This window comes from Emys orbicularis, chromosome 9, assembly GCF_028017835.1.
Source record: "Emys orbicularis isolate rEmyOrb1 chromosome 9, rEmyOrb1.hap1, whole genome shotgun sequence".
NCBI classification, from domain to species: Eukaryota; Metazoa; Chordata; order Testudines; family Emydidae; genus Emys; species Emys orbicularis.
Genome location: NC_088691.1, coordinates 36,038,799 through 36,052,408, shown reverse-complemented (window position 1 = coordinate 36,052,408; position 13,610 = coordinate 36,038,799).

Genomic DNA, 13,610 nt, shown 5'->3' with positions numbered 1-13,610 from the left:
TTGGGGAGAAAATAGGTACTGAAAGAGTTTGTCAGGGTCTCTCAAGATGCTAGTATTGCGTAGGTTTGTCCTTTGGCCTAATTTACTTCATAGAGAATTTAAAAGCAGTTTAGCGATTTGATGCTTTGAGGGATTCAACATGTACTCATGTTGGTGTAAATACAACCACCTTCTTTCTGGTAGAAAACTATTAACATACTTTGTTTTTTCTTTGTCCTTGCATCATTTGGGATACCCTGAAGCCTCTTGTTTCTGATGGATGTGTAATTTTATGTAGTTGGAAAAGAATTTCAGATTTTTCTTCAAAATGCCAGATTTCGTAGATATTCACCACCACATACCCCTTTGCTATGGCCGCATTCAATTCCAGTGTGCACCAAGTCACCAGGATGGCCCTTTCCTCATCAGAAACAGTGAATGTTTCCTTCTGCTTCGTATCTGAACAGATCTGACAGTGAGAACATACATTTCTCACCCATTCTGACAGGTAACAGTGGGGGGAAAAAGATCTTTGCTTTAACTTTTACGATTAAATTTGTGATACATGCAAATAACGTTATTCATCCCTCCCAAAAAGAGCAGCCTTAGGCACCAGAGGTTGAGGCAATTGGACTTGGCTTAAGAAATCTGCAAGCTCCCCATCTGTTTCTATCATCACCTAATACTCATGTTCCCAGAGGGTTCGGACTATATACCCTTGCTTTTTCAGATAGTGAATCTTGAGCTGTGTCTGGTAATAAAGAAACCCAAATGTTGTCTCTATATTAGGATTCTGCACTTTCACAATAACAGGTGACACAGCCATGGAAAAAAACACTCATACATTTTAAAGACCATGTGTTTCTCGTCAATGATGGCATAATCGTCTAGAAAGTAGAGTCCTAATTGTAATTGTAATTCCCCACCCTGTAATGCATGCCATATCTGTATATTTTCTTTGTGAGCGGTATATAGCGGCTCTGTGATATAGTTGTCCGGAGGGAGAAATGCTGTGGTGTTGAATTGTAAAAATAAACCTGTATGTAGCCATGCAGACAGATGCCAGCATTATGTACTGGAAAGGATCCATACACAATTTTACCTCTATAAATTTATCAGGACCTTGGTGTCCTGCTGACAACAATACACTCTTTCTGCAAGTCAAATGTCTTGTCTAATCTCAGTAGTCCTGTTACCAGTCTAGAAATTCTGCTTTCTCCCCAGGCATCATGCTGTCAACATTGTCATGTTCCACCCCTTCCACCCGGTCTCCTGCATGCATTCAAAAAATACACTTTTCTGATCATTCAGGCTTTTTAAATTTGTCCATAAAACATAGATGACTACAGCACCAGAGATCAAACCCTGACACTGCTTACTATGACTCCCTTTCCATTTGTGCCCCTTGTCCACATAAGACTGACACTTATCACAAAGTTTTAGACAGACGTTTGACTTGTTTTTTGATGCCAAGTCTATGTGTCTGCCTAAACAGTCTTTAGACCTGCAATACAGTCTACAGCTAGAGCATCTCAGCTGCACACCCATGCTGTCTGCACCTGTGTTCTCAAGAAGAGGCGGCACCAATACCTACAAGTATAGTTGTGACTGTACAGCGGGTGGCAAAATTCACAGTTTCTCACACCAAACAACTTCTCGCTTCCAAAAACCCATAGTAATGTTCATTGTTCAGCAGGTTAAAATAAGTCCTGGGATAATCAGGTCCCCCATTAAAAAACAAAAAAAACAAAATACCATCCTCTGCATAAATCACCATCTGTATATTGACTTGTAAATGGTGTTCAAACACTGCTACATTGCTGAGCATAATCTTTTTTTAAAATCTGACCACCCCAGTTTCTCATGCAGCTTTCTTGCTCATACACACGTCTGCATCTTTAAGTTTACTGTTGGACAAAACCAAGGGGCCACCTACAAAACACAGACTAGTACCAGTGTATTTCAGGTCTACTAAATACTATTTCTTTTTATGGACAACCAGACCACTGAAGATAGAACTTTATGGCCACCCCGGCCAAGTCTTTTACAATTATCACAATGCGGCATAATGTCCCATCAACGTGTGTATCTCTATTACTCTGTAGCAGTTTGGTGGCCTGATGTAAGAAATCTTTAGCGGACAGATCATCCCTAGTTGTTCTTACTGAAAACAAATTATGGCTCTCTAAACCTAACTAAACAAAATCATCTGGGGCTAACCTACCGTTAACTTAATCAAGAACTATCTGAGTATGGCTTCTACAATCTGCCATCTTGAATTTATTTGCTCAAGATTGACAAAATGAATATTCCTCACAATACACTGCATCCCTAAATCTATATAATTCATGTTGCCAGTTTCTCACTCGCTCTATATATCCACAAATCTGTTTTGGGTCTGCATCTGCATTTTCAAGGGCATTTGGGGGTTTCTCTACAGAAGCACTAGGTGTCTTCTACATCAGATGCTATTTGAAAGTCACCATTGCCCCTGAGGAGACATAGGTTAGATGCAGCCTCCACACTCTTGGCTATGACAGTTTGAGAGGTTCCATTAGGAGGCATCTTTGGTTTTTCTCCTCATGTCCTCTTTTAAAAATGTTTACAATGACCCTGACCCATAACTTTTTAGCAACTGGTTGTCCCCTGACCCTGCAGATACAAATGCTGACCCCCAGTTTGTTTACATTTCAGCTGATGTTTATGCTTCAGGATGCCGCTTTTACCCTATCCCTTTACATGACTAGTCATGCCTGCTCAGAACCAAAACCACCCTCTGGAAAACTGAAGTATTTTTCAAAGTCATCCACAAGAGCTTTTGCATTTTTGATGTAGTTTCCAGTCTCCCTTCTTTTAGAATCTCTGAGGATACACAGTCCATCAGTTTTCTGAAGATATCATCCTTTTAGTATAGTGATGCGCTGTGCCTAGCTTATTGGGGCAAGAGAACAGTTCATAACAATTCTCAGATACTTCAAAAAGAGATACCCCTGAATCACATGAGCTTTCCATTCTTGGTTTTTTATTTACAACCCCAAATAAAGCATAAGCTTTGGGTTTGTGAATCTTTTTGTTTTCACTCACAGATTTCTCAAGGCTTGATGTGATGTTGACCACTGAGGAATTGGAGGTGCATTTGCATTGTTATTTTTTACTAGAGTCTTTTTGTTTTGTCCTTTGGCTTATCGTATCCAAGCTTTGACCTGTCCTGGTACTTTATCTGTGTTCTGCTGCTGTTTTGTGTTAGCGTTGTTAAAGGTCTCAGAGCAGATTTCCAGTTCTTTGTTGGTTCTCTTGGTGGTGTCTCTGTAGTTCTGAATATGGCATCATCAGGAGAGTAGCACAGGCCTGTTAGGAAAACAGATGTACTAATTTAGCATCAAATAAACATTTTACAAAATTCACAACCCCCCCCCCAACAAAGAAACAAAAAAACCCCAAACCCTCAACTTTGCAATCTTTCTCACCAAACCCCACCCACATCTATGTATTTGCTTAAAAACAAAACCAGTTAAATGACCAAACAAGCAAAGTACATTTACTAAGATTCAACTATCTGTCAGTTGCGGACACTGGAGAAATTTTCCTTTTCAGATGTTTTTATTTTCTTTAATCTTGTTTACACTCTGTTCTAGGAGTCTCTCTTATTTTGACCGTACTCTGGGGGACAACTTTATTACAAAAACACATGAAACCATCTTGTAAAATTTACAAATAAAATACCAGTTATGGTGTTTGTCTTCTATTTAAAAGTCATATAAAAGTTATTGCTTTACAAAATACATTTCAGGTTGTAAAATAAATACCCACAGATTACACCACACCACTGTTTTTGGTTTATTTCTACCATTAGTGTTTCTCCAAAACAGACACACATTTTTAATACAATCAGGTTTCCTCCATGAACCCCAAACCAGTTTGCAACAAAATACTTAAAAAAAAAAAAACCCCACACCTATCTTTCATATGCCCCAAAGTCACAAATAATTTTAACATTTGAACCAACTTTTTAACCATTTTAACACACACACAAAACACATTTTACACAGAGTAAAAAACCAACAATAGTATTTTAAGCATCCAAAACCCAAACAATTTGCAACAAAATATTTTTAAAAAACAATTACACACCATCTACCCCTCTTTCCTGAGGTCACACATACCTTTTCCCATAGACAAAAAAAAGGCACATTTTATGTGCCCCTAAAACACAAACAACAATATAAGGATCAAAACTAACATAAACCCTTTAAAATACACATTTTAAAGCAAGTTTCAGAAATTTACCTTCCCCCACAGGGTAAAAGGATGCTGGTACATGTTATTTCTGTTTTCCTACACATGTAGGTGGGCCTTTTGGTTAAAGAACAAGCTAAATTTTATACAGTGTTGTTGTAGCCATTTGGTCCCATGTTGGTTAGAGAGCCAAGGTGGGTGAGGGAATGTCTTTCATTGGACCAACTTCTAAAGTTGATAATAAAACACATTACTTCACTCACCTTGACTTTCTAAGCTAAATTTTAGTGAGTATTATTCCCCAAATGCACAACCTGCCCTATAGAGCCTGTTTAATAGTGTGTGTGTGTGTGGGGGGGGGGGGGGTAACAGTATTAAACACAATTATAGTTAAAATTGGAGTTTACTTCACCCTGGTGAAAAACAGCTTGAAATTGCTGCAACCATACTAAACAGTTCACTCTGCAATAAAGCCATGCATCATTATTAGTAAGGACAGCGTGTACAAAGAGTAAGAATATACAATATATTATCAGAGTTATAAAACAAGCAACATAACTCATCTTGCAGTCCAGCAGCAGCTATTCTGTTCAAGATGGTTTCTGCTGTAAAAAAAGAGTCTCCAGAGAAGCTCAGGTTTTTGTACTAACCTACCTCTTTGATTCAAGCAAACTTCAATGTCTGCCATTAGCCGATTGATTTGATCACTGCAACTTTATAGATTGTAGTGATCAGAGACAGACAGAGAGAGAGAAAAGAAAGAATGAATTTATGCACCTTCTCAGACATTTCCTTTTGTGATCTGTGGGTGAAAATTAAATTGTCAATGCAACAGGGCTGCTTTTGGCTAACTTTAGTTAAAATATATATTTTTTTCTGTTTCAATAAAAACAGAACACTACAGTAAATTACTTTATACAACAATCCTTAATATTACTGTATCCTCTCCTGACTGAGGGCCTTGCATAGTCAATGAATGTCTTAGGGTAGGTCTCCACTACGGTGTTAAGTCGATCTAAGTTACACAACTCCAGCTAAGTGAATAGCGTAGCTGAAGTCGACGTAGCTTAGATTGACTTATTGTGGTGTCTACACCACATTGGGTCAACGGGAGAAATTCTCCCATTGACTTACCTTATGCTTCTCGTTCTGGTGGAGTACCGGAGTAGAGGGGAGAGCGATCTGCGGTCGATTTAGCAAGTCTTCACTAGACCCACGATAAGTATAGACATGCCCTTAGTCTTTTCATTTTATACAATTCTTTTATGCTTAAAGTTCCAATTTGTTTTTCAATAAAAATGGACATAGCACAACCATATATTCCACAAATATACATAGCTTGTTTGATTGTTCTTACAGCATATTCATAATTTATATGTATATGGGGGAGTTTTGTGAACACTTATAACATTTCAGTTTTGTGTTAGACCAGTATTTATTCTTGAAAATATATTATTTTAAAACTTTGAATGACTTTGAGTTGTTAGACTGACCCATTGTGTTCTATGAGCTCCTGAGTTTTTATTTAAACTGACCAATAACGTTTTCCAAATTCTTGAGGTTTTATTTAGAATCATGGGATTAGAAGGGACCGCATGGATCAACTAGTGTACCCCCTGCCAAGAGGCAGGATTTGTTGTGTTTAAACCATCCAAGACAGATGGCTATCCAGCCTCATTTTGAAAACCTCCCGTAAAGGAGCTTCAACAACTTCCCTTGGCAGTCTATACTGTTGTCCTACTGTTCATATCATTAGGAATTTTTTTCCTGAGATTTAATCTTAATCTGCTGTGCAGTGGTTTGAACCCATTGCTTCTTGTCCTGCCCTCTGGGGCAAGAGAGAACAACTTTCCTCTTTTTTCATCTTTTTATGGCAGCTTTTAAAATATGAAGATTGCTATAATGTCCCCTTTTAATCTCCTCTTTTCCAAACTAAACCTACCCAGTTCCTTCAGCCTTTGTTCACATGGCTTCCATTCCATCCTTTTATCACTCATCTCTGGATCCTTTCCAGTTTCCCTACATCTTTTCTATTCACTGGTGACCAAAATTCCAGCTCAGATCTAACCAGCGCTGATAGAGTGATACTATCACCTCCCGCGACTTTCATGCTATGTCTCTGTTAGTGCAACCTAAAATTGCATTTGCTTTTTTTTGCAACAGCATTACATTGCTGACTCATGTTGAAGTTGTGATCCACAGATCCCTCTCAGCAGTGCTATCAAGCCAGTTTTCCCCAATTCTGTATTTGTGCATTTTTTCTCTTCTCTAAGTATAGCACCTTATATTTGTCTTAGTTGAATTTCATTTTGTTATCTATAGACCAGTCCTCCAATTTATCAAGATCCCACTGAATTTTAGCTCTATCCTCCAAAGTGGTTGCAATCCCCCCTAGCTTTGTGTCATTAGTAAATTTGATCAGTATGCTTTCTATTCCTGCATCCAGGCCATTAACATCTTCATTAAACAATACTAGACCCAGAACAGAGCCCTGTGGAACCCCACTTGAGAACTCCTGCCAATCTGACATCATTCCATTAATAGTTACTCTTTGTTAGTGGTTGTTTAACTAGTTATGTATCCACTTAATGGTATTTCTGCTAAACCCACATTTCTCCACCTTACCTATCAGAATGTCATGTAGGACTATGTCTCAAAAGCCTTGCTGAAGTCCAGGTATATTATGTCTAACACATTTAATTTAATATTAATCAGAGCTCACTACCTCCCTTTCTGTGAGTGAACCCTCATCAAATCTAATTACTGATAATTTGTCCAACCTCCAACAGAGCCTAATATCTTTAATCCTGATGGACATTAAGGAAACCTGGATGGGTGATCACATGTGAAGTCAATAGTTTCACATAACCCCATTTTTATAATGGTTGTGGTTAAACCAGTATAGTTCAATAGGGTTGAGTCAGCTCTACTCTACTCAAGCACGTGTCTCAAACATCCATGTTTTACACAAAATATAGGGGCGTTTTGCTTTTAGTTATGTCACCTGGATTCTACTACGTGTGTGTCAGCTTTTAGCTGTAAATAGGTCTCTTTCCTTAAAGATACAATAGTTGGGTTCTTACAAACTATATAATTTCTTACAAACTATTTTACATACAGTCCTTGAAAGGAAACCAAGATGCCTCATCAGAACTTCCATCTTCTTTATGGACACCCAAACCTTGTAACAGAGAAACAGATAGCCACAAAGACCTGTTCAACAGATATTTTTATTTACACATACCAAGTTGTATATCACGTGTTTGTTTACAACATTGTTAGGGTTGTGAGCACTTTGCACAGCATTGACCTTGCTTGGGTTAAGCACACACATTGCATTGCATAACCTAGGGTAATAACCACACTGAATAAGTTTTCCAAACACAGGTCAGCACACCAGGTCCGGAGTTTGCAGTTTATATCCTCTGAACTCCATTTCACACAGTCATGATGCCATTGGCCTGGTGCATCTATAAGACAGCACTCACAAATTTCAAAAACCTTTTCCCTAAGACAGTGATTAAGGACAGCATAAACAGAAATTCATACTATAGACCACAACTCTTTTATGCTCATAATGTGGCACTGGCTCAGTTAGTTCTATGCCAAAGGCTTTCCTTAAATACATATAGTCATTATTCTCTTCACACTGTGTCCTCTTGAGCAATTTGTCTTGGTTTTGAGCAAAAACAAGTTGAGCCTGATTCATTGTCACTCTCTAATGCAACAATGTTCAGGACCTATATGAGTCCTCTAGAAAGGCATCATTGAGCTGTTGAGAAATTTTCAGAAAAGAAACAGCTGTAAGTCCCCTGTTTTTAGATCTACACAACCACAGCTCAGTTCCTACCCCATTATACCCCATCCTTGACTATCACTTCTTATAGTTAATTTACCTGAGCAATGTCTTCTCCGCTCACCTTGTCCAACAGACAATGGACAGTCATTCTGCCTCACGAGCGTTTAGGTCTTGGGGTCAGGTTCAGATGTATCTATAAACAGCTGGGCCAAAGGGATCCCCTTGGCAGCTCCCTCCTCTTTCTCAGGAATGTCACTGATATAGCATTTTCTTTGCAGGTGACTGAGCACCCTTGGAGTGAAAATGAATTCCATAGTTCTCCTGGGATGGGGAAGGAGGCCATGTTTTTTTCTGTTTCCATGATTTCTGAAAACACATTCTTGAAACAAGACAGCCTCTTCCACACAGTGATGGGGCTTCCAGGGATGGTGGTGCCATCTGGCCACCCACTGAGTTTCAGAGATCGGTGTTCTGGCCTAGACCCTTGTGCTTCCAGTCACATGTTAATCTTGGCCCCCCCAAGGGAAGGGACTTAAGGTGACAGATGGGTGGGTCCTTAGAGGTCGGGGACAGAATCAACATTTGATGGTGTACCCATAGACCATTTAAGCTCTTCTTTGGGGTGAGGCCTCTATAGGTGCTCCAGTTGGTACTTTGTTGAATGACATGGGACTCAGGGTGGCCTTGGGAAGTAAATGATGCTGAAAAATCTGGCTGCTGGCTGAAAAAGTAATCCTGAAGATGAAGGAAAATCTCTGTACTTGGCAAATAAAGTCTCCATGCTAGACCCATGGAGAGGATTCTCTAGAGCCCCAGGGATGGTGGAATAACATGTAACCACTGTTCCCCATGCCCTTCTGAATCCAGATCCAGATCTTACTGAAGATCTCTCTAATTGTGAAAGCAAGGAGGATACCTGGGCCCTAAACTTAGTTTGTTGTTGCGCTGATATTAGCAAAAAATTCTCCCTAATTTCTTCTACATTCTGATGCACACATTTCCCACTCGCTGACTTGATGCTTGTGTCATTGTGATTAGAAAGATTCTTGATGCTTGTGACTCTTGAGAGTTGCTGAGGTGGGGCTGAGGTTTACTGTTACTGCTCTTTGTTATACAAAGTGAAATTCAGTCTTCAGATTTATGGCAAATCGTGCATAAAATACACCTATAGAGATCATGAGACTAACATGTAATAGTAATAAGTACTTATTGCATACTATGAAAAGCCAGATTTTAAAAAAGTGTCATAGAATCATTGAAATGTAGGACTGAAAGGGACCTTGAGAGGTCATCTAGTCCATCCCACTGCACTGAGGCAGGACCTAGACCATCCCTGACAGGCATTTGTCCATCCTGTTCTTAAAAACCTCCAATGATAAAGATTCCATCACCTCCCAGTGACACCTATTTGATAGCTTAACTACCCTTATAGTTATCCAACCTAAATCTCCCCTGCTGCAGATTAAGCCTGTTACTTTTTGTCCTACCTTCAGTGGACATGGAGGACAACTGATCACAGTGCTCTTTAAATTGGTCCTTAACATGTTTGAAAACTGTTATCAGCTCCCCACTCAGTCTTCTTTTCTCAAGACTAAACATGCCCACTTTTTAAATCTTTCCTCAGAGGTCAGGTTTTCTAAACCTTTTATCATTTTTGTTATGTGAATGTGTTTATTATATCAAATTTAGCAGCTGCTACTATTTCTTTACCCTCAATAGATTTAAAATCTAGCCATACTCTTGTTTTACTGCATTGCGAGCTTGAACTAATTAGCAAAATCTATAACCGTATGACTCAGGAACAGGTTTATTTTAATCTGTAAAATTAAAGACAAATTTTATCTTCTGAAAGGGTTTAATTTAGATTAAATTAGCTCTTTAGCTCTTTCAAGAGTTTACAATCCATTGATTCAGAGGCTTGGCTTAAAACTTTGTTTATGAGTTGCCTCCTAAACGCTAAGAAGTTATGTAAAGGCAGCAGCTGAAGGAAATTCAATACTGCAAGGTTTACTTTTGTGAACAAAACCACTCCTCTTTGTGTCACAGTTTATAAGAAGGTGAGGCCTGAGACGTAGACTACGAAGGTGGCCAGGATTGTGAGAGGATGTCAAACTAGTACTCAGGCTTCTGTGGTTGCTTGCCAAAAGGTCTGTCCTAAACAGCTGCTATCCGGCTGCAGAGTCTGTCCATCTGATGGTCCCTAAAGGATATCCCTATTTCTGCATATTTGTCTGCAGGAAGCAACTTTTGGGTCTTAAAGAAGCTGCAGATTATGATATATTGCGTGTTATTGTTTGTCTTGTTCAGTTACTGTAAAGGATTGTTGTGATGGATTGGGGGAACTAGAGAGGAAACTTTTGGAGAAGAAAAGGTCAGAGTGGGATCCAAGGGTTGGTTGGTGGAAGGAAAGAAACAATAAGCAAGCAAAATTCTTGCCTAGGACACGAGTCCTGATCATGTCAAATTAATCAACTGTTCATATAGAGAGAATAGCAGAAGAGTTTCTAGGATGCTTTTGTTTTGGGCACAGCTGTCTGGGCACTTCAATTTGGAAGGTTTGAACTTTGTTAGAGGAGCAAAGTAATTGTGGTTTGACAACCACAATCCCAGACTTTTGTTGACAATTCGTGATGTGGCTGTGGCATTTTGTAATTAAAGCTCCAGTACAGTAAGGTACTTAAATGCATTCAGAATGTTTACGAGCTTTGTTGAATCAGCGCCTGTAACGAGGCTCTCCTGTTTGACCTCCACTAGGGGACCCCTGACGCCCACAAATCAGCTAGAGACATCCTCTGGGTGCAATCACCAGTGCCTTTTATTTACAGTGTCAGCTCCCACCGCCTTCTATTTACAGACTGCTCCAAACTAGCAACCTGGGGGACAGCTAGCTTCTCCAGCAAGCAGGGATGCATAGCCCTTGGCACCTCCCTTTTCTTTCTCCCCCTTCCTCCTAGCCCTATATAGCCCCTTGGCTAATGAGACCTGCAGGTGCTTCCCTTCTATCAATTAGGCCTGGCATACGCAGCCAGCCCCAATTACTGCTTCTTAATTTGAGCCGGGTTAACAGAGGGCTGGCTCAGGACCTCCTGGCCAGCACCCTGTTACACACCTTCCCCCTCATGAACCGTCAGGTCCGGCCAACTTCGGCCCCTCTGCCCTCTGCCCGGGGGGCTCCTCCAAGGAAGTTCCCCGCACTTGGCCAGGCGATCCCCGGCATCCTCCGCTGGGTTATTTTCCATCCCCCACCCACAAAATGTACATTGCTCGGGGGGTGGCTGCCCCCATAGTTCCGCCTCTGCCCACAGGTCATCACAGCAGACGCACCCCTGAAGGCCTCCCATCCTCTGTATCACCTTTACTTTTGATAGGGGGTCAGGATCCATCCCACCGTCCTGTGGGACCCTCCGTGCCTCAGTTTCCCCCGCACCACCCAGCGGGTTCGGGGTCCCCTCCCTGGGGAGCAGTGTTTTGGGGTGCTCCAATTGCCTCCTCTCCCCTTCCAAGGGGCTCAGGCTGGCCGGCTCCCCCATACACGCTTCCCGCAGGTCTTCTTGTTCTGGGCTCTGTTGTCTAGTGTTCTCTTCTTTGCTATTTCTGGGACTTTGCTCATCTCCCCCACATGGGATCCTCGGTCTAGGGATATCTGCCCCCTCCTTTGGGGCACCTCTCCTCTTCTTCCTAGGTGGTGGGCCCCAGTCCCTACCGAACACCACTGGGTATGGTAGCCCCTCTAGCACCCCAATCCGCTTCCATTTGAAGCGGCCCCTCACTTTGAGGGGCACCTGGGCCACCGGGAAGGACCTCTTGTCCCCATGGATACACTTGAGGGCCATCCTTGCCCCTTGCGATCAGCCAGTGCGGCTTCACCAGCCCTCTCTGTACAAGCGAACAGGCTGACATGGTATGGATCAGGCCTGTTTGGGGGTTCCTCCCAATCCTCACCAGGACGGTGGACAGTTTCCCCCCCCCCTCCAACCTGAGTCCAGCCACAAAACTCAGCCCATCCACGCTCCATATCAGGGCAATAACGTTTTGTGTGTCCAGGTCTCCCACACTGCCAGCAAACAAGCATGGAGGGCCTCTCAGGCGCTCCTTGGGGCTCCCCCTTTTTCTCCAGGCCTTTCCCGGAAAAAGGTTCCGCTTCTTTCTTCCCTGATTCCTTGTCTTTACGGGGTCAATCCTCCCTCCAGGGACCCTCTGCCTTGATATATGCCTCAGTCAAGAGGACTGCTGCCTCGATGGTAACAGGCTGGTGATGCCTCACCCAGATGCGGATATTCTCAGGGAGGCTCTGCAGCCATTGTTCTAGGACCAACATGTTTATCATTTGCCCACCGTCCACATCTCCGGCCTCAGCCAGTGTGTGGCTCAGTCCATTAGTCTCTGGGCATACGCCCGGGGCCATACCACCACCATCAATTGGGCCAACCAAAACTTTTAGTGGTACCTCTCCATAGACAGGCCCACCCGGTCGAGAATGTCCACCCTCACTACCTCATAGTTCTGGGCTTGCTCGTCACTCAAGGCCATATAGGCTACTTGAGCCTCTCTCGTCAGGTAAGGAGCCAGTTGGAGGGCCCAGGTTGCCCTCTCCCACCCGGCACCCATGGCTACTCACTCAAAGGTTCCAAGGAAGGCATCCGGATCATCCGTTGGGCTCATCTTACAGAGTCCCCAGCCTGGCGGCCGGGTGCCATCCCCTCCCGCAGGACTCACCACTCTTTGCAGGAGCTGCTGTTGCACACTGGTCTGCTCCTGTATGAACTCTCACAGACTTTGCTGTTGCTCTGCTTGCCAGGTCAGTAAGGCCTGTCTCTCGGGCTGGTGGGACTGCTGAAAACTTTGCAGGGCCTGCTGCATCTGCTCCTACTGTTTGACCAGCCATTACAGGGTCTCCTCCATATCCAGGCCACTAACCACGCTTGCTGGCTCTTGGATCCCGGATGAGCCCCCACATGTAAAAAGGCTCTCCTGTTCGCCCTCACACTATGGGACACCTGACACCCACAAATCAGCCAGAGACCTCCTCTGGGTGCAATCACCAGTGCCTTTTATTTACAGTGTCAGCTCCCACTGCCTTCTATTTGCAGACCACTCCAAACTAGCAACCTTGGGGACAGCTAGCTACTCCAGCACGCAGGGCTCAGGACCTCCTGGCCAGCACCCTGTTACAGCGCCTAAAAAGATTATGTCAATCTGATTACCTTTTGATGAGAGATTTATCCATGAAGTCTAGATCTGAAAGAAACCAGAATTCAAGGGGGGTAGGGTTGTCAGATCACATAATTTTATCTGGGCCCATCTTTTCCATGGACCAAAGATATGTGGCATTTTTAAAAAACTGTTACAAGATAGAAAATTTCTGGGATGCAGCAAGGAGAGAAAGCAAGTATTATAAAGAAAAGAAAAGTATTGCCTTGGTTAATTTTTTTCTTCCTCTTATAGAAAAGTCCTATAGAACTACATAGAGAACAATCATCGTTTTGTAGGTATGTTGAAGTAAACTATAGAATTTTATTGAAAATTAGATCTGTGATATTTAGAATTCCACAGGGTATTTTAAAACAAAAACAATTATAGGACGGTTATATTTCTC